At 44.6% G+C, this 26184-nt stretch overlaps 1 protein-coding gene and 1 non-coding gene across 3 annotated transcripts in view; one reads left to right on the forward strand and one right to left on the reverse strand.

The window, feature by feature from the left end:
* Window positions 1-26184, reverse strand: part of LOC126483758 (ral guanine nucleotide dissociation stimulator-like 1) — a 579195-nt gene that overhangs the window by 368441 nt on the left and 184570 nt on the right. The window lies entirely within an intron of this gene.
* On the forward strand, window positions 20354-20428 carry Trnat-ugu (transfer RNA threonine (anticodon UGU)). The gene has a single exon. It is a non-coding gene; the product is annotated as a tRNA-Thr (tRNA).

Raw genomic sequence — 26184 nt, forward strand, 5'->3', positions numbered from 1 at the left:
GCAGTGAAGAAACAAGCAGCATACAACTGTAACAAGTTCGGAGTGGCCATTTTTTGCAGTAGACTATACAGTGCAACATTAATAAAACCGACAAACTGTACGAACGATTTCCTGACTGGAAAGTGAGGAAAACTGGTCCTACGGACATGTGTCCGGTTGGTGCAATAATTAAAACCTCACGATGCCAGACATTGCCTGCAGTTCGTTAATGGTGTGACTGAGTGCCCTTCATTTAAAAATATCTTGTTTTCTGACGAGGCTCATTTTCACCCGAATGATCACGCCAATAAAAACAATTGCCGATACTAGAGCACAACGATTCCTAAACAGAAGCATGAGAATGCCCCTCATTCGCCAGAAGTTACTGTATGGGCTACAGTGTCGGCTGGAGGAATAACTGACCCGTACTTTTTCGAGGACAAGAATAGTCCTGTAGTTACAGAGACTTTGCAGCCTTATGTGACGATGTTAAATGACTTTTTGGTGCCTGAACTACAAAAATTTCCCTGTTGTAACCAAAGAACATGGTTTCATCCAGAGGGAGCCACAGCACACACGTCCAATGCGTCTCTACTACATATTCGTGAAATTTTCCCTGACAAATGGATCTCCAGAAGGGGTGGCATAAATTGGTTCCCACGCACTCCAGATTTGAGCCTCACTGGTTTTTTCTTATGGGAATATGTCAATAATCCATCTTCTCTGGAGCAAATCAGTCAGTGTCTACATGCCGAGACGTCATGCAAAATTTTGTTCATCGTTTAAATGAGTGTCTTAGACGTGATGGATTGCTTTTAAATGACAGTATTTTTAAAAAGTAAAAACACTAAATTGTATATTTCAATAAAAAAAAAAGATTTTGTCGATAGACTTCAACTTCTACTTTATTGTGACTCATCAAATCTAAATTTTGTTTTGATACGCCCTGCACATAGAGATGGAGAAAGATTAATAATCGCTGGATTGTTCGAGTCTTGTATCGGTCATTTCTTCCTTTTTCGTTTAGTTCGAATACCTACGTTGTTTAAATATGAAATTTATCAGCTATGAGGGGCAGTCAATTGAAAACACACCGTAGGGGAAAATCAAGTAAACAGTTTATTATTTCAGAAGTAATCACCGTAACTGTTAATACATTTACGATATTGCAGAGGCTGTGTTGTTAATGCATGCATGCATGTCCAAAGAAACAGGCACTGCGGCGACTACAGCCGTTATGAAATGCATGAATTGTATTCTCAGCTGTGAATACGAACAACCGTCAGCTGTATAAAGGAATGACAATGAAAATTTCTGCCCAACTGGTACTCGAACCTGGATTTCCCAATTTAAGCAAGCGGTCGCTTTAACCGGTTTGGCTATCCGCGGCCAGCCCCAAACTTGCATAATACACTACTGGCCATTAAAATTGATACACCAAGAAAAAACGCAGATGATTAACGGGTATTCATTGGACAAATATATTATACTAGAACTGACATGTGATTACATTTTCACGCAATTTGGGTGCATAGATCCTGAGAAATCAGTACCCAGAACACCCATCTCTGGCCGTAATAACGGCCTTGATACGCCTGGACATTGAGTCAAACAGAGCTTGAATGGCGTGTACAGGTACAGCTGCCCATGCAGCTTCAACACGATACCACAGTTCATCAAGAGTAGTGACTGGCGTATTGTGACGAGCCAGTTGCTCGGCCACCATTGAACAGACGTTTTCAATTGGTGAGAGATCTGGAGAATGTGCTGGCCAGGGCAGCAGTCGAACATTTTCTGTATCCAGAAAGGCCCGTACAGGACCTGCAACATGCGGTCGTGCATTATCCTCCTGAAATGTAGGGTTTCGCAGGGATCGAATAAAGGGTAGAGCCACGGGTCGTAACACATTTAAAATGTAACGTCCACTGTTCAAAGTGCCGTCAATGCGAACAAGAGGTGACCGAGACTTGTAACCAATGGCACCCCATACCATCACGCCGGGTGGTATGCGAGTATGGCGATGACGAATACACGCTTCCATGGTGCGTTCACCGTACTGTCTGGTGCCACTTTCGCAATGACATAGGTTCCACATCACCTATCCCGATCGGCGGTATCGAAACGTTTTTTAAAACTTTTTATGAAATTTTATGTTTTTATACCTTTTCTTATCTCCCGCCTCTTGCTATTTTCAGTGCTACACCTGAGGATGGGCTTATGAAAGCCCGAAACCGGTAGTGATGATAAAAGAAATTTACAACAGAAGCGGTATTTTCAACCTCTTGTATAATAGTTGCGGATGTTCGTCCAACAGGATTGTTCTTTTCTGAACTTGTAATGGCCTACAGGAAGGGCGTTGTTTGGGTTGTCTTGTCGCCCCACAACCACCATGCGAGCGCAGTTTGTGCTCATTTGCACTTCGCAACCTTTGTTTCGGTAATACTGGTCGACTTCCGTCCACAAGAGCTCCCGGAGAGGAGCGCCGTGCCCTCCGCCTGTGAGTGAACTTCCCGGCTCCGTAAACGAGAGGTAGAGTGGTGGGTGGGAGGGTGGCCGGGTGTTTCTCCGTGAGTCAGGCGGACCGTGGCTGTTGGCTGCCAGGTACGGTCGGCGTGACCCCCATAGCGCCGGCTAAGCTCTGCTCTGCGACTCCATGAAGCCCGCCTACGGACACTGGTTGTGCCAGCGCGGCGCCACCTGTCACCGCCTCTGGCCCAACATTCGGCAGCACTCGATACTGTGTTCACACCCACACGTCCACATTACGAGCTGGTAAGTGACTACGTACTCACTAATTACAAGACGGGTAGGACTGCTACAAACACTGAATTATGCCTACATCTAAATCTATACCTCGCAAGCCGCCTTACGATATTCGGTGGAGGCTATTTCTAGTGCAATATTGTTTCTTTCCTCCGAGCGATTCAGTGACGTAACGCTCTGCTCTTAGTTCTCTCTCTCTCTCTCTCTCTCTCTCTCTCTCTCTCTCTCTCTCTCTCTCTCTCTTTCTCTCGTTTTCTCCCTCTTTTTCTCCCTCCTCCTCCTCCCCCCCCCCCCCTTCCCCGCCCTCCTCTTTTCCGTCTGTTTTCTGTTAACCCACCAAGGTAAGGCCAAGAAGAGCAAGAGTCAAGAATCGGCCTTACAACTGTTTCAAAAGCAACTTCTTTCGTGGATGAATTAAGAGGGGCAGTCAAATGAAAACCGAACTTGCGCAACATCAGGATCAAGGAATGGTTCCATTCAAATGTGATCACCACACGCGTTAAAACATTTGTCCCAATGGGAGACGAGTCGATCTGTTCCTGCTCCTTAGAACGCGATCGGCCTCTGACGGTTCCACAACAACCGCAGAAACTCTTCCAGACTAAAAGCAACGTCCATGCATGTCTTTCTTCAGATCACCAAAGACGTGAAAATTGCACGGTGGAAGATCTGGGCTGTACAGAGGACGTTGCAGTGTTTCCCAACCAAATCGTTGTGGCTTAGCCTTCGTCCGATTGACAGAGTGGGGCGGGCGTTATCGCGCAACAAGATTTATTCCTGTCTGACAACATTCCTGGGCGTTTTGGCTTCATGGCAGTGGAAGTATCCCACCTAAGAAATCCAAAGCTGTTCACACAAGTTCCAGTAACATCATGATGACCATCTCCTTCCACTGCAAGGGCCCTCAGCTCGTCCACTTCCTGGAGCGTGGAACCAAAATCATTGTGCAGCGTTACGAAGATACTCGGCAGAAATTGCGACGCGTTACGAAATCTAAACGCCCAAGATGCTATCGAACGGAATCAGCCCGTTGCACGGTAATTCCCGCCCTCACACTGCCAACTGGAGGAAGGTTACGCTTCAGCGATTTGGTATGGAAACACTGCACTATCCTCCGTACAGCCAGGATCTTTCACGGCGTTATTTTTAAATCTTTGGGGACCTGAAGAAAGATACACGTGGACGTCGGTTTCAGTAGGACGAGAAAATGCAAGAGTGGATGTGTTTGTGGTTCCATCATCGGCCGACTGCTTTCTACGAAACAGGAATTGATTGTCTCGTCTTCCAGAGGGAAAAATGTCTTAACGCGTGCAGTGATTACTTTCGAATGGAACCATTTCAAGGGCCTGTTGTGGCGGGTGTTCGGTTTTCATTTGACTGCCTCATGATTCAAGTTTCTCCAAATGAATCTAACATTTCCTTTCTCTGCAGTTTTATGCGGTAATTTCATTTCGATACGCACAATAACTCATGGCTACTTTAAGTTTTGCATAAAAGCAGGTGGAGAGATCGTTTATTATTCGTTTACAGCATTGATGGAAGACCACTGTAAACAGTAACAAACCAGAATGAGACTTCCACTCTGCAGCGGAGAGTGCGCCGATATGAAACTTCCTGGCAGAAGTAAAGTTGTGAGGACGGGGCGTGAGTCGTGCTTGTGGAGCTCAGTTGGTAGAGCACTTGCCCGCGAAAGGCAAAGGTCCCTAGTTCGAGTCTCGGTCCGGCACACAGTTTTAATCTGCCAGGAAGTTTCAAACCTCACATTTATTTATTTCGAGATGATATGCCCGTGTCTCAATCCTTAGCAAGAAGCAACGGTACTTTCTACATCTGTCTGTGAACCGTGTACACTCTTTTCTGTATATTCTCGTGATTTGTTTAACACCACATTTTATAATGCAGTGACGGAGGAACAGCCCGTCATTTATGTAAAAGATCGTACAAAACCACCTAAAACCACACTCAGACCGGACAGTGTTACTGGTCAACTGTCTTTCTCCTTTCTGTGTTCCTTTCGCACAGATTCGATCATTGTCTAGCTCACCTCCCTGTCTCTCGAGCTAACACGCTGCGCGTTAAGCTATCCGACCTCGTATTGTGTAAAAGTACGACACGTTAACGATTACACACAAATTCTCACAGTCATTGAAAAGTTGTCCATAAAATGTGAGTAAATGGTGAGGTACTTTTAAAAAATCTCTTCATTCGAGGAAGACACTGAGTAGACAGATGAGTAGGAATAACTGGTGAAAGAATTAGAGGTTCATGTGTGGGACGTGTACACACCCGATACAGCAGATATATGTCATTTTCTTGGAATCACTAAGAAATTCCCTTGTTTTGTGGGCAGGGGCAGTATAATAAACAGTAAAAATCCACCTTTTGATTATTTCTATAGCGTGGGACCCAACCTATTGTTTTATGTGGTTTTAATCAGAATTTTTCATTATTCCAATGATACGTAATGACCCGAGTATAAACCGCGATGTGGAGATCGAGGCCGCCACCCCAACTTCTTCGGGCATTCGCCAGGATCACACGCGGCCGCGCGAGTGCCACGTCATTTAGGGTGACTCACCACTGCACAGAACCTCGCTCCACTGCTCCCTCCATCCATCAAGGACCTTTGCACCACTCTCCAGGTCCCCCCCACACACAGCAGGATCGGTCTGTCGACATACTCGGCGAGCAGGTCTGCCAAGACGCGCTCGCTTGTGTGTGGGCGATGGGCTCGTGGTCGGGTCCATGGTCCGGGTCCGTCGGTTCGACCGGCGAACCTCTACCTGCTACCCCAGACCCCTACCTGCCAGCCCACAACCTATGTGCATTCAAGTAGGGTCTGCCAAGCAGTCACCAGTGACCACACACACAGTCGGACGCGGCTACAAGCGGGTCTGTTGACCAGTCGCGCTGTGAATGGGCGCTTTAAAGCCCTTATTTGGGTAGCTAGGTAAGAGAACTTAAAAAGGGAAAAGAATAGTTTGAAGTGGCAATTAGTAAAGTGCAGCAGCAGGAAGAACATGACTTCTGATCAGGTATGTATAAGGTTAGCAATCCAAGTTTGGATACGGTGATGCAATGTATTATGAGAAAACAAACTATTCAGATGGTTAAAGGATATGAAAGTGCGCAAGGCGCAAGATCGGGGCTGTACGGAGGATGATCTGGAGTTTCCCATCGAGAAGATGTGATGAGATCTTTCGTCTGATTCGCCACATGCGGACGGGCATTGTCTTGTAGCAAAACGATGCCCTTGCTCAACTTGACACGTCTTTTGTTTTGAACTGTACGGCGCAGATTGCGCAGTGTCTTACAGTAAGCTGCTGCATTTATTGTCTCATTACGAGGGAGAAATTCCACAAGCAATACTCCTTTTCTCCCCCAAAAACTGTGCTCACGATTTTCCCGGCAGAAATTATTTGCTTAAACTTCACTTTTCTGGGTGAATCTGAATGCCGCCATTACATGGACTGTTGCTTTGATTCTGAGGTGACGTAGGCCACCCATGTTTCATCTTGAAGGAACACTTGGGCGGTCAGCGTCTTCAAGACGATGACAAAGTCAAAACAGTGGTGATGCAGTGGTTAACAAGTTAGGCGGCAGACTTCTATGAGGAGGGTGTTCAAAAAGTGGTACAACGTTATGACAAGTGCCTCAATATTTACGGAAATTATGTAGAAAAGTAGATTAAAGTACAGGCTTTCATGTAAAAATAAAATTATTGAGACATCTTAGCACGTCTTTTTTTAATTTCAAAACGGTACTTACTTAAAAAACACGCCTCGTACATGGAAGACCTCTGAGACCACTGGAAGTTTTCAGATCGATTGTGTGTAATGGTAACACAGGAATTTAGAAACTAGATTCTAAATTGTAAGACATTTCCAAGGAAGATGTGAACTCTTGTCTAATTTATTGGTTTTGGACTACGGATTAGAACTGAGGAATAGCAAAAAAATACGAAGTCAAGGAGATAGGACCTAGATAAACTGAGGCAAACAGAGGTTGTTGAGAGTTTCAGTGGAATTTTTAGACAACGTTTGGCTGAAATTGGGGAAAGGGATACAAGAGAAACGATGGATAGCTTTGAGAGATGAAATAGTGAAGGTAGCAAACGATTTACTGGCAGGAATCCTTGGATAATGTAGGAGATAATAAATTTGATTGATAAAAGGAGAGGATCCAAATATACAGTAAATGAAATAGGAGACGGTGAATACAGACGTCTAACAATTGATATTAACAGATTGCATAAATAAGAACAGGGTAAATATCAAAAGTATGGCTGCAGAAGCCTACATAACTAGAGGAAAGATAAGGGCTGCCAATAAGGAATTTCAAGAGATGTTTCGAGGAAAGAGAATCAACTGTATGAACGTCAAGAGCTGAGACAACACATCAATAGTATGCAAAGAAGGGCAAGCTGAAAGGTGGGAAGGATATTTGTAGGATCTGTACAATTGAAGTGAACTTGATGACAGTATCATAGAAAGGGAAGAGAGAGTAGATAAAGATGAGATGGGAGATACAGTTCTACGAGATGAATTTGGCAGAGCAATGAAAGAACCAAGTGGAAACAAGGGACGTATAGCAAATGAAATTCCATTAGAGTTATTGAGGTTCTTGGGATAGCGCGCCATGACCAAATTATTCTACCTAGAGTGCAAGATACGTGATACAGGTGGAAAACCCTCAGACTTCAGGATGAATGTAATAATTGGAATTCCACAGAAGGCAGGTGTTGACAGATGTGAATACTACTAAAGTTACTACTACAAGTTACTATTGAAAAATACTGACACGAATTAGTTACAGAAGAATGGAGAAGTGGGTATAGGCTGACCTTAGGGAAAGGTCAGTTTGGTTTCCGAAGAAATGTAATAACGCGCGAGGCAATACTTAACCTACAACTTATTCTTGAAGAAAGGGAAACCTACATTTACATAATTTGTAGAGGTAGAGAAATGTTTTGACTTTGTTGACTGGACTACAGTCAATGTGCAGTGTGTCACGGCAATGAAAGAGAAATTTGGGAACTGAATTGAAATTTAGAAAGAAGAAATAGCAACCTGGCGATTAGCGGATAACATTGTAATTCTGGAATATCTTCGGAACGGATTGGATAGCGCTTTAAAGAGACCAAGATGAACAGCAACGAAAATAAAGCAATGGCTAATGGAACGGTTAGTAGAACACACATTTTGAGGCACCAAGGAATTCTTCCGTTTGATAATGGAAGTAAGTGTGTGTGGGGAGGAGGAAGAGTGTGTAAAACGAGAGAGAGAGAGAGAGAGAGAGAGAGAGAGAGAGAGAGAGGAGAGAGAGGCAGGCTGGGTCTTCAATACAATAAGCAGGTTCAAATGGATGTAGCTTCCGGTAGTTATTCAGGGACGAAGAGGCTTGCACAGCACAGAATAGCAAAGAGAGCTGTGTAAAACCAGTAACAACAACAACAACAACAACAACAACAGATGCAAAACATTGCACATGACTACGTATATGTATCATTGTTCTAAATCAATTACAAATTGTATAAAATTTCTTAAAAAAATTGAAAGTAAAACAAAATCTACTTTTTATGTCAGGAACTGCCACTGAGTTTAGTATGATGTCTAATAAATAAAACTTTATTTACTCCTGCCGACCTGTGTGGCCGAGCGGTTCCGGGCGCTTCAGTCTGGAACCGCGCGACCGCTACGGTCGCAGGTTCTAATCCTGCCTCGGGCATGGATTTGTGTGATGTCCTTAAGTTAGTTAGGTTTAAGTAGTTCTAAGTTCTAGGGGACTTATGACCACAGCAGTTGAGTCCCATAGTGCTCAGAGCCATTTGAACCATTTTTGAACACGAGCTAGCTGTGTAAGCGACAAATGTGCGAGCGAAGAGCATTGTTAGCTCACAACCCATGCAACGCCTGTTCGGTACAACTGTCGTGATTTCCTTGGGATGACAGATGGAGGAAGTGACATTGCGACAACAGCGTCCGTTTACAGTCTCCGGCTGTCGAAAGTCCTTCTCACAGGCAGAAGCTAGAAACATGTGGGGCAAGAGGACCGACGTGCCTCTCCCTGTTAATTCTTAAACCATCTTTTAAGTTTTTCGTCTATTTTCCTCGGACAGCTTTTGCTCCCTCTCTGTGCCTGCGCCCTTGGCGTGGGGGTCAGCCTCACCGTGGCCCCGGTGCAGCCCTGTGCTCTAGCGTCTCCCACTTGTGACAGCGTTAACTTCCAGCTGACCTCCGAGATCGACCGACATCTTGTGTCGAGTCGCGGCCAGCACAGAACTTGGCGCACCATTCCACAATTTTAGTTTTCGACAACATATCGCATCATACAAATTCTTCATTGTATGATGGATGTCAGCCGATGTTTGTCCTTCGACAGGTAAGGAAGGAAACAGCACGCTGATCCTGTCTGGACACATTTGGTAATAAGGTCGCCGTAGTTCACGTTTCCGCTTTTACCTCACGCACGTCGGAAAGATACGAATGTTACACTAGCCCCTTGCCTATACATCAGTGCTTATATATCCGCATCAGAGTTGCGCTACGTTGTGTACAGGCTGTAGCACAGCCCTCAAACGGAAACACTTTGATCGCTCCCTTGTATAAAAAGTACAAATACAGTCAACTCCCAACAGGACATAGCAACCGACTCCAGAGCCTGTAGAATCGGATGCTGAAAATTCAACTGGCATCCGTTGACTCTTACTTCCGTATTTCAGATGCACCATGGGAACAAGCATAGGAAACTAAAGTACACGTCTTACGCAGTGAGCTCAAAGTAGTACAAAGCAGCGTCACACCTCTGATGAGAGGAACGTAACAGAAATTAGGGTAACGAGAAGAGAAATTCACAAACTGCATTTTCAGGTAGTCCACATAACTGAGAGTCCAATCAACGTCACTAGCGCTAGGCCAGCAGCTCCGAGAGCTAAAGACGCAGCACGGAGCTGCTCAGGTATAAGGCAACTGCAAATACACGGCGCAGAGCGTCCATCAGGTTTTAATGAGAACGGTCCGCTCATTGAACTCTCGCTGTCGGGTAACGTCAGGAAGCCGATGAAAGATTGGCATTGAAGTCACTGCGCTACTGCACGGCGGCTCCACTTAACACTGCTGCAAGCCTAGAAGGCGGAGTACAGCCACAAATTTTAATTGCTGCTAATGAGCTACGCCGTGTTAACGCTTTTTCTCTTTTGGACTTTGACGTCCCGCAGAAAATGATGTAATCAAAAGCAGAGTACACGTGTGCATACGCTAAAGAAGGTGGGTAAAGGACTGGTTGTAACTTTATGTAAATACTCCCGTAACTAGTCTTCACGACGGACGATAGTGTTCAGTCGTTGAGTAAGTTATTGGACTCTCATTGCGAATGATGTGGCTTAGATCTCCGTCTGGTCACGCAGATTTAGGCTACAAGCGCTTTTCCAAAATAGCTTAACGATAATATAGGGATCAAAATACTTCCTTCAAATGGGACATGTCCTGTTTCCTTCGCAGTTCATACTTTATAATGATCTCTTCATCAAGAATGATTTAGCCGCGCAGTCTAGGGCGTCTTATCATGGTCCGCGTGGGTCCCCCCGTCCGAGGTTCAAGTCCTCCCTCGGGCATGGGTGTGTGTGTGTGTGTGTGTGTGTGTGTGTGTGTGTGTGTGTGTGTGTGTGTGTGTGTGTGTGTGTGTGTGTGTGTGTGTTGTCCTCAGCGTAAGTTAGTTTAAGTTAGATTAAGTAGTGCGTAAGCTTAGGGACCGATGACCTCAGCAGTTTGGTCCCATAAGACCTTACCACAAATTTCCAAATCAAGGAGATTTTACATCAATTTCCCATTGAGAATTAAAACTAATGTACGATGCATAGACTGGTCTTTGAACTGCTACAATTTTTATGATTCCTGTGGCGGCAGCAGTATTTCTTATTAGGATTTTGCCCACGGTCTAATACATGGTTTACTACCTACTGCATCACCTCTAGCAGCAGAAGATATATACAGCAGACTTCTCCGTAAATTAGAAATATACCAAATGAGTAATAACAGTAAGATGATTTAGTACAACATTTTAAATATAAATGTCGTTAAAGCAATAAATTTTCTTTTTAATTTGTAACTATTTACGCCGAAATGACATTACTGAGTGTCAGTCGCATTTATTTCTTTTGTATATGTAAATTTGTATTTTGGCCAAGTACCTTAATGCCAATGTCAAAAATACTGCAGTCGTTGATGAAATGTTACATCCGATATCAGTTTCTTCATAACAGTGCGCTATTTGTTAATCGTCCTCGACAATTAACGCAATTTAACAGCTAACTTATCCACATATGTGTATTTTTGTATTAATCTTCAACGGCGATGAAAGCTGCTTGTAAGCAGTTTTTTCATATCACTGAATCTTCCTTTGTTGCTGTTGCTTAATCATTTTCCATGAAGAAGACATGCAAATGTAAGCGATCAAAAAATTCTGTCCAAAACTGACGACTCACCGTAAATGGAAACAAACACAACGGGAGATTGTTGTACATAAGATCAGCCAGCAAACGCGTACTACCGAAATAACCAGTGTGTGGTCGACTGATCGAGTTTAGCGTGAATAACGCGCACGCGCGGCAGGAAACTTCCGACGCCACGGTGAAAACTCCCGAACAGCTCACAGTTCTCAAGGACCCTTGCGGCAAGCATTTTGCTTCTGAAACCATCCTTCATCCATCCAGTACACAGATTTCGAGAACGCTGACCACCATTTACAAGGGTGTTGCAGCGAGAAGTCGCTGAAGCTTTATGAAGTCTGTAAAACCACATTGAAAACTAAGTGAGTTGACCTTTTATGAACAATGGTATTATCTGTTTCGTCTAGCTTGAACAGTTTCGTGTTCGAAGCATCTGCCTTTTGAAGCAGTAAACTTCGGAAAATCGAGAGACCACTCTCTCCAGCCCCCATAGAAGTTACCCGGAATAGGAAATTAAACTTTAGACCAAGGGCACGCCCCAAAAAATATCGTTTCCAAGGAAGGATACAACAGCTGTGAAAACTTCAATTACATTAACAATTCCATTTGTGTTTCATCAGTATTCGAACTTACTCGATGTTACTGAGGTACTTTGGAACGAAGCAGTTTTAATTTAACAGTAACTTTCATTTTGATTGTTCCATTGTGCCACAGACCGTTCGTTTTACTGAAATACCTGATCAGTTTCTATGGCAACAGTAATGGCGATAGATTGCGAATTTTTTTTTCACGTTTGAAAGTCGGCATAAAATGGAGGCATTGAGAAAAGGAGATTAGCAGAAATGCAGTTTTGTAATTTTCACTCTGATCAGTGAAATCGATTTGCGCAACGCTTTGGAAAGGCGCTTATTTTGTCAGGGAACTAGGTATGTGATTTCGTGCCCGCGCTTTCTGTGGCTCCGCTCTCAGCAGCATCGAGGCAACAAAAAAAGACGCAAAAAAACACTGCAATAATTAAGCAGTTGAAAAGTTAATTTGTAGTGCGTGCGTGGAGTTATAAATTCGCCGCTCCGCTGTCCGTGAATGTTTCATTTCTCGCATACTGCAGCACTGGATATTTCAGATGAAACATCTTTTTATAGATCCTGTAGCGCTTACAGTCAAGTACAGCGGAATGAGGAACAATATTGTTTCATGGCAATTCCTAGCGAGATAATTCTGGCTTTGCTAGAAATTATATGCACTGCTGTTTTTACTTCAGGAAAATACACTTAGGATGTAAACTCAGAATTTTGGCCGAGCGCGGAAAGGCAGATACTTTGTTTATGAGTAAAAGGGATAACCAGCATAAAAACGCAGTGGAAAAAGAAAGCGAAAAGGTCAAATTAGGTTACGGAATAATCCGGACACACTTGCTAGGATAGTAAAGTGCGATAGTAACATTTTTGGTGTAAGTGAAGGACACACACACACGCACGCGCACGCACGCACACACACACACACACACACACACACACACACACACACACACACACACACACACCCCTAAAAGTCAGGCGTATTTTCTCTTGTGTTTCGGCAGGTTTATGCGACGCCCAGAGTCGACGGAAAGCATCCTTGTTTCCCATTACAAACGAATTCATATTCTTGAAGAAAAAAAAAAAATCTCGTTTCAAAAAGTACCTACCATCTAGCGCACGATGGTCTGTCTATTTTTCATATGATTTTGAAACGCATCCCTGTGGATTTTTGAACACATTTTAAGTTGATTTTTGAATGCGTGCATAGTGTACCTAATGTCTCTGCCAGTGGAATCCCCGTCGCATCAAGAAATAAAAATATTTCCTGCAGGCTAACGGGGCTATACGAGCTGAGCCGAATAAACCTGAACGGGTGAATGCAAATCGCTGTTTATGTGATTGATTGGTTTTGCGAACGATAAGCGTTGTTATAATTATTAGAGAAATCCATAGATTCAGACTACCGGAGTGGGAATAAACGACGAACAAGATGGTTCAAATGGCTCTGAGCACTATGGGACTTAACATCTATGGTCATCAGTCCCCTAGAACTTAGAACTACTTAAACCTAACTAACCTAAGGACAGCACACAACACCCAGCCATCACGAGGCAGAGAAAATCCCTGACCCCGCCGGGAATCGAACCCGGGAACCCGGGCGTGGGAAGCGAGAACGCTACCGCACGACCACGAGATGCGGGCTGACGAACAAGAATAGAAAGTAATAAAGATTACATGTTATCTTCTCAGTATTTGGAAGAAACTGAAATTTTGACACAGTTTTTTCCAGATTGCTGCACAAGAAAGGGCAAGTTATACAGTCCCCGGTTCGCAGTCGCTTAAGTTCTATTCTCGGGATAGCGCGGAAAACGCGTTGTACGGACACGTAATAACATCTCACCGGAGAATAAATGCGGGATAACTAAACCAGTGATTCTGGCAGGGTTAGTGAAGTTAATCGAGGAATAAGGTTTGACAGTGGCAGGAATAGTTACAGAATCAGTGATGACGAGATTGTTTGTTAGGACGAGGTAAGAAACTGGGACAGCACACAAATTATATGGAAGAATATGACTATTTCAAATTTATATAAAAATTTTGTACTACTACTACTTTTCGATCTGGCGCTTGAAAAATTGGAGCATATGAATGAAATGGGAAACTATTTCCTAACATAAAACTTTTCGCTTGTAATAGGCATAACGGGCATTTGATATTGGTACTTCGTGAATTATATTACGTCGTGCTATTTATGAAAAAAAAGAGGTACATAAAATGATCATTTGTGACGAAACCGTCTCTTTTATTTGGCATGTGTTAAAAGTGCTGCAATATTATGAAGGCCTATTTTGTTTTATCTAGCAGACAGTGACAAAATAGACATGATAAAATCGGAAACCACGCCATCTTGGATACCTTTCGAATGAACCGCCTTTTCGGTATTCTACAACGACATTTTGATTTTTCATGTAGCTAAATGTTTGACGAGCTTTGATGAGGTAATATATATTTTCGCAGAAAGGAAAGCACGAAGTGTAAAGCTGTAGCAAGATTGAGAAGAAAAGAATCCTGATATCTAAGGGTTGAAGATATCTGTACTGTCTTGCTTGTCTCTGGTCTTTCCTGGTTTTACGTTTCCTATAATTAACTTTGTCATACAAAGGAGAAAGTTATTACTTAATAGGCCATAAGGAGTGCAAATTTTCTGAAGAGTTCTTACTTTCCCGGCCACAAATAATCGAACCCAATTATTACTTGTGAGTTTTTTTTTTAAGGTGGCTAGGATGTCAAACCGGCCGACTGGGAGTAAGAGAGACACCACAGGACATTTTAAAATTTCCACTATCCTGAATACAGGTTTGATAGCTTCCATTACAAAATATACACGTTTGAATTCCACAGATCGAAATACAGTGACGTGCGGTACAAAAATTCTGTGTGAGAAGGCATGGCAATGCGCTTTGGCGTACTTGAGACCAAATAACAGGTCTTACTTTTCCTTGAAGTTTCATGTGTTTTATGTCAAACTCATCAGAAAAATGTGCGCTGTAAAATGGACGTATGTTTGAAAGATAGATTTTTTTAATTTTTTGCGTCCTGTCTAAATGCTCGAGTGGGATTAGAGGAGGGGGGGCGGGGGGGGGGCGTCACCAGCAAGTTTCTGTCCCAGTTCGGAAATATCGTAGATCCAGGGCTGTTTTAAAGCTGAATTTCACGTGTCCATTCGATAGAGCGGTTCCAGGTTCACCTAGTGCTATATTTGTTATATCGATATATACAGTAAAACTGGAATAGCAGCCAGTGCTGCAGCCGTGGCAACACAGCCCTGGCCCGCGCTGACTGCAACCGCCAAACATGCAGCCCTACTGAATCGCTGCTGGGTTGCTGTTTATTCTTCGTGTTTTACTGTCCCTGTTAACACACACCAGTAAAACGAATATCAGACTAGACTAATTTAGGAGCGCTATATCGAATGGACAGGTAAAATTTCGATTTAAAATAATTTTATTTGTAATGAGAACAAACAGACGCTTTCGGCCGACACTAGGCATTGCACGAAAGACGTGACGAGCACTATTTGTTTGGGCTGACTCCAGCTACACAATGCAAAAACTAAATTGCAAAGATCTACCGAAACGCCAGGGAAAACGCATCTCATGACTCTTAGGAGAGAGACCAGGCAGTCATTATTACACAAGAAACACTCTTTTGTCCGATGCTTAACATTTTTTTTTTGTGAAACTTGCTCATAAAATTTGTATGTAATGAGTATAAAGATCGTTTTTTAAAAATAAAAATAATTTTGCGGGACAGTTTTAACGATAGACGGAAATTTGAATGGGTGAATAAACTGTTCGCTGAGAGCGATCAACACTGGGACAACTACAGCAGCCCCTAATAGTTGAAAACTGTCGCCTTTATGGCAGTCATCTCGTTGTTCTTGTGCATTGCTGAGAAAACGGCACCGTGCTCCAGTGACTCCTTTTTGAACGATGAATTCTAACCTTTTTCTGATAACTGTGAGTCATTCTGATCTTAAATCTGCGTACGTCGTCATCCTGACGGATATCAGACCGAAAAGTTCAGTTTACTTCACAGAATGTCGCAATCATGAGTACAAAAGAATTCTGCGCGAACGCTTTACTTTCAGTTATGAAGCGCTCTCTGTATTATACAAGTGTTAAAACTTCTGAGGAAGAGCGTAAAAGTTATCCTCGAATTTAGGTTAGATTACTAATTAAGCCGCTGGAACTGTCTCTCCTCTTACGCCGTAGAAACTATTGTCTACCTTGGAGTCGCCTTGTTTGCTCTCTTGCTGCAAGTTGTGCCGTTTTCGCCGCTACTGGAGTTTTCAGTCAGTGTGCTGAGAGTACGGCGTCAGTAAACAGCCTTGCCGACAGCCTTATCTCCATGTTTTGCCTGTCTCACAAGGGAGCTGATGCCGCCTCGGCGGAAGCTCTTCAGGGTCAAGCCCGCGCTGGCTGTTAGGAGATTGTGTTGGTGTACAGCGCACATCTTTCACGTTCGCTCATTATAACTCACAAGCTGTGGACCACAGAAGTTTATTACTGCACGATCGTTCTCCAATGCGACATCAGATGTCATTGATCAAAATTACGTATGTGCTTTACAAGTCACTGCACCAACCATGGCTCGAGATATATGCAATCAGTTGTCAGACATTCCCTGTCCTCTTCCACTCCTGTACACAGAGAGAGAGAGAGAGAGAGAGAGAGAGAGAGAGAGAGAGAGAGAGAGAGAGAGAGAGGGGGGGGGGGGACGGTGTGCCCTCTGCGTAATTATATACTCTCTTGAGTTATCCGTATATTCCTTAGGGAAAATATACGCTTATTACTAACCTTGTGAGGAGCATCACACAAATCTCAAAACACAGTCAGTGTGTGTGTGAAAATATGCTGTTGTAGCGATCTTCAGTCCGGTGTTTGGTTGGATGCCACTCTCGACGCTAGTCATCCTGTGCGTGTCTCTCCATCTTTGCATCACTGCTATCACCTGTATCTATCTGAAGCTGCTTACTGCATACACCCCTTCGTCTCCCTCGAGAACTTTCACCCCCACCCCCCAGCCTCCCTCGTCCTACCCTCCACTGACGGTTCCTTGATGCACGGGATCCCTTCTTTTAATGGGGCTGTGGCATAAATGTCCTTTTTTTCCCCATTCCAGGCCGGCCGGTGTGGCCGAGCGGTTCTAGGCGCTTCAGCCTAGAACCGCGTGACCGCTACGGTCGCAGGTTCGAATCCTGCCTCGGGCATGGATGTGTGTGATGTCCTCAGTTTTAAGTAGTTCTAACGTCTAGGGGACTGATGACCTCAGATGTTGAGTCCCATAGTGCTCAGAGCCATTTGAACCAACCCATTCCAGTTCAGTACATCATCATTTGTTTGACCTACCCATTCAAGGTGCAATATGGTTCTAGAGCACGACACTTCAAAGGCTTCTACTCTCTTCCTCTTCCAACTGTTTACAGTGGACTTCTCCATTTCCGTACAGGCAAATACCTTCAGAAATATGTTTAAAAAATTGCTCTTTTTCAGAAATATTTCCCGGTCTATAGTGAGCCTAATTTCATATCCTCACAACTTCTGCCATTATCAGTTTTCTGCTGGCCAATATCAAAACCCATCTACTGCTTTTGGTGTCTCAATTCTTAAAAATTCCTTCAGATTCCCTCGTTTAATTCAACTATATTCCATCATCCTTGTTCTACTTTGGCTAATGTTCATCTTACAACCTCGTTTAAATGCACTATCCATTCCGTTTTTCTGCTGGTCCGAGTCCTGTAGTCTTCCTGACAGAATTACGGGTCACTGACAAACCTCCAAGTTTTTCAGTTATTACTGGTTTCTCCATCTTAAGCTTAGTGCAATTAATTAAACGGAATTTTACACGACACACGTTTCGCTTCTATTTACAAAGCTTCTTCTGTAGTCATTTCTATTTCTGCCTCTTGTTCACATCTTCTCGAAACCACTGCTTCTTCCCTCTTTGTTAGCAGTGATTGATGTCGTAAGGAACTTCGCTACACACATACTCTCGGCAGTTTTTGCCTGTCCGCACCCTTTCTTACGCTGCATTTGCGTTATTTACACTTCGCATAACGGAACTTCAGCGTAATAAAAAGCGCAGAAACGCAAAAACTGCCAAGTTTACACGTGTAACAAAGTTCCTTCCGACATCAGTCACTGTAACAAAGAGGGAAGGAGCAGTGATTTCGAGAATACGTAAACAAGAGGCAGAGAAACACCAATGATCACAGAAGATGCTTTGTAAACAAAAGTGAAACGCGTCTCGTGTTCTGTTTAATTGCAGTAAGCCTAAGACGAAAGAACCAATAATAACTGATTTTAACAGCTGCTGCGGAAAATGGCTACGCAAAGTTTTTATTTATTCTTTCTGAACTTTAATTCCGCTTCTGAATTTCTCCTTGGTTTCCTTTACTGCTTGCTCGATGTCAAAACGGAATAATTTTGGGGATAGGCAACAACGGTGTTTACTCCCGTCTCTTCAGTGTTTCCCTTTCACGCTCTTTTATAGGAATCAGATAGCAGGTATGAGAGTCGAAATTGTAGATAACCTTTCACCCCCTGTGTTTTATCATCACTATCTTCAGAATCTGGAAGCAAGAATGCATTCCAGTCAACATTATCTAAAGCTTTCACTAAATCTGCGAATGCTGTGAAGTAGGTTTGTATTTCCCCAACCTACCTTGTAAGTATTACCCTGCACGGTCCTGCATTGATTCGAAACTCAACCTTATCCTCCCTAACGTGTAATATTTTTCCATTCTTCGGTACATAATTCCTGTCGATATTCTCTAACAGTGATTCATTAAACAGGTGATTCGGTAATATTCGCTCCTGTTAGCACCCACTTCTTTTAAAAATTGTTGATAAAATATAAATTAACTAGATTACCATTACGAAGCTGTAGAAAACAAACGGATCACGTCGACGAGGCTAGTCATCACCTCCAAAAAAGAAAAATTACCTGATTAATTTTGTTCTATTTCGTTTAAAGAACATGACTCGATCCTTTTTAATTTTAAGAGAGAGAAAGAAACAAACTTTTGTCAATCTGGACTCGTACAGTTTTTTCTTTTTAACCATCAAGTCTATTTTCAGATAGCTGCGCGAACATAGAAACCCACTGCCAAAGTAAGACGTACGTGTGTCGGTTTGTGACAGTGGGTCTGAAGAAGAGTCGGGGTCAGGTTAGTTGAGAAAACGGTGTGCTAGGTAGGAGGCGGGGTAGCAAGGAGCCGCTGCGCCTGTTAGCGCGCTCTAGCAAACCACGGCGAGGTCGCCGTCTTAGACACAACAGTCGGCGTCTCACACAGCGGAGTACGGTACGGTACGGTACAGTTACACGCCAGAGGACGGGCTCCATGCGGTCCAGGGACACGGAGGGGACGGCGAGGCGGCCGCGCTCTGCTTTTCACTGTTCCTGGTAACTGTGCTGGGCATCAAACGAGTTATGGCCTGCAAGTTAAAAGCGATATGACACGGTGCGACTATGGGTATTGTAACAGCGAAAACTGACGCGTGAAGCAAGAACATTCCGGCAAACATGGGTCCGCTAACGAGCCGTTTGCTACGTAACTGCGAATCAGTGGCTTCCAGCAGCCTCTAACTTCAGTATGAAATACTGCTCTAGTTAGTACAAATTTACACTGACGGAAAAAATAGCAACTTCAAGGAGTTGTGCGACATGAACTTGATAGGCGTGTTTCTATATCTGAAAGATGTCTATTCGAATTTCGAGCCAGTAGCAGAAGAGTGGCACTAGAAGCGCCGCCATGAAGTTGCAAATCAGGTTTGCTTTCAATAGAGCCTTAAAGGTACTGAGCGTTTCTAACGTTTGAGATTGGACGTGGTGAGTTGATGTTAGTCAAGGCGACAGAGGCTCCATTATCAACACCTCACTCGGTCTGAACGTGGTCATGTAACAGTGCTACGATACGGTGGCTGCTCCTTCTGCAATACCGCTGAAAGACTTGGCAGCCGTGGACAATGGTTACACTACTGCCGACAGCGGCGTTCACGAGAATACACGGTCGAAAGAAGACCGAGCTCCGGACGGTCTCGTGGTGCTACTAAGAGGGAAGACCATCGTATCCGGGGTATGGCTCTGGCGCATCGTAATCCATATGCAGCAGCAATTGACTAGCAAATAGCACCTCAGTGAGAACGAACTGTAACGAATCAGTTACTTCAAGGACAGCTCCGAGCCAGACGCCATGTAGCTTACATTCCACCGACTGCAAACCACCGCCATGTGTGGCTCCATTGGTATCAAGCGACAGTTCATTTGAGGGAAGGGTAGAGGTCTGTTGTGTTGAAAGCTGGTCCTGTCTCGGTGCCAGTGATGGCCGGACATGTCCGAAAGAACAAACTCCATATCCATTTAAGTATACAAGTTCTGGCAATACTGGTCATGACCTCCTTCTGTGCGGATGCACACACATTCCCTGAACTCTTACGGGACTTGGTAAGAATGTCTTCCACGAGTAATGAGTGTGTTGGGGTGGGACACTTCGAATGTAGTGTGTGGACATACAAGGTGAGAATGTGGGTCTCGCGGGAGGTGTGCGCGAGATAATCCCTGCAGTTGCACTATCATCTGTGCCCTCGGTGGTTCAGATGGATAGAGCGTCTGCCATGTAAGCAGGAGATCCCGGGTTCGAGTCCCGGTCGGGGCACACATTTTCACCTGTCCCCGTTGATGTATATTAACGCCCGTCAGCAGCTGAAGGTATTAAATTAATTCTAATTTTGTCTGCATGCTAGACACACTGGACCTACACCTGGACGTCTGGGGAGTGATTTCATATGGCAGCAACAGAACTCTCGTTTTTACCTCACGCTGCCTGATCGCAAATTCGTACGTCAATGTGGCGATTCGACCTGTCGTGCTGTTATTCATGAACGGTATTCCAGGACGTGTTTTCTAAAACGATTAAGCTTGCCCACATACAGCTGTTGTAACCTAGTATGCTCCACAGAGTGTCGACATGTTGCCTTGGCCTGCTGGATCACCAGATTTCTCTCCAGTCAGTCGCATATAGGACATCATCGGGCGACAACTGCAGCGTCGTCCATGTACTGACCGGCCAGGTGCAACAGGCATGGAACTCCATCCCACAAACTTACATCCGAAAACTGTATGACACAATGCATGCACATTTGCATGCTTGCATTCAACATTCTGGTCGACACCGGTTATTAATGTACCAGCATTTCACATTAGCAGTGGCTTATATCGCATTAACCTGTGATCTCGCAATGTAAATCACTTAAACATTTTAACTAGACGAATGTATTCCCGAAATTTCGTTATCTGCATTAGTTATTTTGTTTTGGTGTTGCGATCTTTTCCGTCAGCGGAACTTTTCGAGTTAGCCCCCTTCAGAATGCGCTCCAATTTTATTCACAGCCTTCCTTGGCAGTGACTTCTGTACTGCTTCGTCAAGTTACATGTTGCAAGTTATTGCACACTCTTACTTGTAAAAGGAGGTCTTCAACGTACCGTTCTCGCCCTTGGATGCAACACTTCACTCGTCACTGCAGGGAGTTTCCAATTTCTTCAGACACCCCCGGATCACCTCATGTTAAAAAAATGTGTGTGAGATCTTATGGAAATTAACTGCTAAGGTCATCAGTCCCTAAGCTTACACACTACGTAACCTAAATTATCCTAAGGACAAACACACACCCCCATGCCCGCGGGAGGACTCGAACCTCCGCCGGGATCGATCACCTCATGAATCTTAAAGACGTGCAGTACACTGCTTAAACGATATCAACTGGAGTACTCCATCCATCAGTTTTTAGCTGACCCATACAGAAAAATTTAGAGGAATTATATCGGATGTTCAGGCCCTTCTCAACCTACCCATCTCGGATAATAGTCGCGACTTATATTTCATCTTATGTCAGCAGAAAAATCTACAAGCGCCCAACCATGCTTGTACCACATGGATTGTGACTGAAATTTGAGCCAAGTTATGTGAGATAAGTCACTGGCACTGTCAGTGAATTTTCTGCCATTAATTTTAGTGCAGAGAATTTAACAATGTTACCAGAATTAATTAAACGTAATTTTGCTATGGGGGCACCACCTGTCTAGATGAACATGATATTGTGTTATCAAAATCTGTGTATACAGTTGACAAAAATAATGCGTGATGGCTGCGAACGACAAAGGCGGGAATGCAAACACTGCACTGAAGTGTGAGAGTGTGTGTGTGTTTCTTTGTTTTTTACTGGTAATAAAACTGCAAAACCCTTACACTTAGAAATACTTAAACCTAACTAACCTAAGGACATCACACACACATCCATGCCCGAGGCAGTATTCGAACCTGCGACCGTAGCGGTCGCGCGGTTCCGGACTGAAGCGCCTAGAACCGCTCGGCCACACCGACTGGCTTCTCAACTTTTACTGCCATGTCAATGGACAATGTGTTGTAAGAGGCAGTAATGTGACTCCAATCGCGAAGTAAATTCTTGGTATTCTAAAAGGTATCCTTTTACTGTAATATCGTATTTGCAAAGAGGTGCTAGTCTAATCAAGAGGAGTCTGCTCAAATTGCACGCAGAGCAAATTCGCACACTCACTGTGAAAATAACTCGTGTAACGACAACAGTGTGTGTGTGTGTGTGTGTGTGTGTGTGTGTGTGTGTGTGTGCGTGAAATCTTATGGGACTTAACTGCTAAGGTCATCAGTCCCTAAGCTTACACACTACTTAACCTAAATTATCCTAAGGACAAACACACACACCCATGCCCGAGGAAGGACTCTAACCTCCTCCGGGATCAGCCGCACAGTCCATGACTGCAGCGCCCTAGACCGCTCGGATGATCCCGCGCGGCAGGGAACGGAATATAAAACAGAGGAAGAAACATTTGGTGTGAATAGTGTGTTTCGGAAGCAAGTACTCTCTCCACCTCTGAAGACGGTATAGGGAGGACGGTCTGGAGCTTGTGTGTAAGAAAAGAAAAAAAAGTAATTAAACATTGTCCGAAGGGCAGGAGTTTGTCCCATCAGCTTCCTGAGCCTCAGAGATGGAACATTAACGTAGCTGGGCAAAGAGTGATATCGATAATGACCTTGATCGACATATCGTCCTGCTACAAGCCAGTTTCATGCGTCCTTAAATCTCTTCACTTTCATTGTAATGAGACAGACTGTAGTGCCCTAAGCACTCCGGTCAGTACTCTGGCCCAAGTAAAGAAATCTTACATTTAAAGACATCGCATACGGTGAGTACTGCGATTTCAAACCGGAGGAAACACCGTTACGGAGATGAGCTTAAAAAGAAATTTCATCCTGCATGAAACCGTTCATAAACTGGCTGCAGTTTATGAATGGTTTCATGCAAGATGAAATTTCTTTTTAAGCTCATCTCCGTAAAGGGGTTTCCTCTGGTTTGAAATCGCATGTTAATCATGTTGGCTGTGCCATCATGTTGTGTTAATATGTTTCCCTATACGTTTTGGAAACCTCTGCGCTCTGAGACAAACAGTTGACTGATTACTGAACAGACCATCATCATCATCGTCATCATCATTTATAGATATATTTTGATCCATTACTACTTTAACAGTACAGTGGATATAGAACAAGTCAGAGAGAGAGAGAGAGAGAGAGAGAGAGAGAGAGAGAGAGAGAGAGAGAGAGAGAGAGGTGGGGGAGAGGGGGACGGGAGTGCGCTGCAGTTAAGGCATGGCCGAGACACGGGCCTGTGTACATCGTCGCGAATACGGCGTGCCGCCCGCCGGCCAGGTCACTGGAGCGGCTGCGTCTATTTCTGCCGGCAGCGGCTCGCCGCCACGCGCGCGGTCCATTAGCTGCGGCCGGTTGCGGGACTGCATTTATGCATCGCAGCGGCGCGGCGGGCAGAGCGCACGGAGCGGGCCGTCGCCTCGCGCGCCTCCCCTGCCTCGCTCTCCACCAGGCGACCTTGAGGCGCCCGTCTGCAGATGCCGCCGCGCTGAGTCGCTGACGCCGCTGTTGCGGCTGCCGCATCCCGGGGCCTCTTCGCAAACAGCCGTCTCTGGCTGACGAACTACAAACTTCAGCAACGAACATACCGAGGCAGCGTCCACATTTCTCGTGCTGGCAGTGAGGACAGCAGCTCTTGGTCATAATATTTTGTACAACGTTCCTCCGAGTCGTAGATCCTATTTCGTAAGTGTGATTCTGGAAGGGCTGACAAAATCCATCTACAGTCGCCAAAAGTTTTTCATTGGACTCAACATCATGTGCAGCACGTTGCAGAAGCGCATTTACGAGCAGGAGCATTACTCTGTTCTCTTTTTCACTCGTGAAATCGGGCCTCGTCACGTTTTTCTTTGCCCATTTCATCTAGAAGATTATTGTAGAACTCCCCAGTAATAGTTTTACTTTTCAAAGAATAGTCGATAAGAAAAATCCCTTTTGCACCTGAGGGAACACTGGCCATAACCCAGGTCATACCTTGGGAACACGTTCTTTCACTTTGCTTTCCCCTCTCCCCATTAAAGAGTGTTTTCAACGTGTAATGGATACTGAGCAGTAACAAGTGTTCCCACAGACGTTTTTCATCAAATCTGAAAACCATTTCGTCATTCACCACCAAGGTAACTTGAGTCTTGAACTAGTGAATCTGCCATTTGAGGCACAAGCCTGCAATATGCTGCATTTAAGAAGCGGGATGATGCAGTTTCTCCTGTAGCTACAGTCACCGTCAACGTCTCACGGAGAGTGTCTGGAGCGGGATCCTTGAGGAGCATAATACGCTAGAGATCAGATGACCTGGGGCAACTATATAGGCGTCCTTGTGAAGAGTTCGTGAAATCGTAGCCACAGCTGAGAACCAACCAATTGTCTTGCTGAGATGTCAATTACGGACTGCTGTAAGTGATCGAACAGATGCACATTATCGAGCCGGCGGTTCTTGTATTGTTCGCCAACGGGGTTCGATGCATAGATATCAAGCAGTCCCATGTCCTCTCATGCAAACATCTCTCACGAGAGAATGTCTTCACCACTTATTAGAACGTTGTCTAATCGGCGATCAAGATGCATCTGTTGTCTTCAACGTACGCTCACCCTGGAATTTGCGAATAACAACACGTAATGTGAATTCTGTACAGACGACACTCTTCTACACTTCGGGTGTCCAGTGGTGGGGTTTCTGTGGCTCGGGACAGGCGGTGCGCAGAAGAACACGAGTGCGGCAGTGACTTCCGTATCCTACAACGAGGTGGTTCCCCTAGGAGTGGTCGTTATCCAGGACTCAGTTGGCGAATGATTTGGAATGCTGTTGCCTGTCCTCCCGAACTTGCAGACTGCTACAGTCGACAGTATCCCTGTCAGCAGGTTACAAATGGTTCAAATGGCTCTGAGCACTACGGTACTTAACTTCTGAGGTCATCAGTCCCCTAGAACTTTGAACTACTTAAACCTAACTAACCTAAGGACATCACAAACATCCATGCCCGAGGCAGGATTCGAACCTGCCACCGTAGCGGTCGCGCGGTTCCAGACTGTAGCGCCTAGAACCGCTCGGCCACTCCGGCCGGCCAGCAGCTTACAGCCGACGGCAAGTGACTGCGGGCACCGGCGGCGGTTCCTCCCTGAACTGAGGTGCTTACGGCTCATCCTTGACACATGAGTACGTGAATCATGTAAGTGGTTAAGGTCAACACTAAGAAGCGATATCAAATGGAACGATCGCGTAAAATCAGCAATAGGAAAGACGTATGGAAGACTAATTTGTTGGTAGGATTCTCGAAAAGTGCACTGCCTCTGTGAGGACCACTGCATATAGGGCACGAGCTCCAACAATTCTAGAGTACTGATCCAGCGTGTGGGGACATTATCACGCAGGCCAGACAGCAGGCATCGAATGACTGCAGAGGTTTTCTGCTACCACCGTTATAGGTTGCTACAGCCAATACGAAAGAGTAACACCAATGCTCGGGTAAGTGAAATAGGATTTCTCGGAAAAAAGGACGTAGTTCTTGCGTAGCCCTCTAGGGTTTACGTCTCGCGTAAAGGTCATGAGACTAAGATGAGAGAGATTAGGGCGCCTACCGAGGGACACAGCCATTTACCTCTCCGCCTCTCACTGTACAGCTCGTTGTTAAGCGTGTATAAACTGGTGAACTGAACAAAAAATGGCTCTGAGCACTATGAGACTTAACTTCTAAGGTCATCAGACCCCTATAACTTAGAACTACTTAAAACTAACTAACCTAAGAACATCACACACATCCATGCCCGAGGCAAGATTCGAACCTGCGACAGTAGCGGTCGCGCGGTTCCAGACTGAAGCGCCTAGAACCGCTCGGCCAAGTCGGCCGGCTGAACTGAACATTTTGTCCTTAAAGTATATCTATAAAAAAGTCAAGAGGTGTTATATCTCGTGAAAGTGTTGGCCGTGATGTTCGACCGTTTCTACCGACCAC

Source organism: Schistocerca serialis, chromosome 6 (assembly GCF_023864345.2).
Source record: "Schistocerca serialis cubense isolate TAMUIC-IGC-003099 chromosome 6, iqSchSeri2.2, whole genome shotgun sequence".
Lineage (NCBI taxonomy): Eukaryota > Metazoa > Arthropoda > Insecta > Orthoptera > Acrididae > Schistocerca > Schistocerca serialis.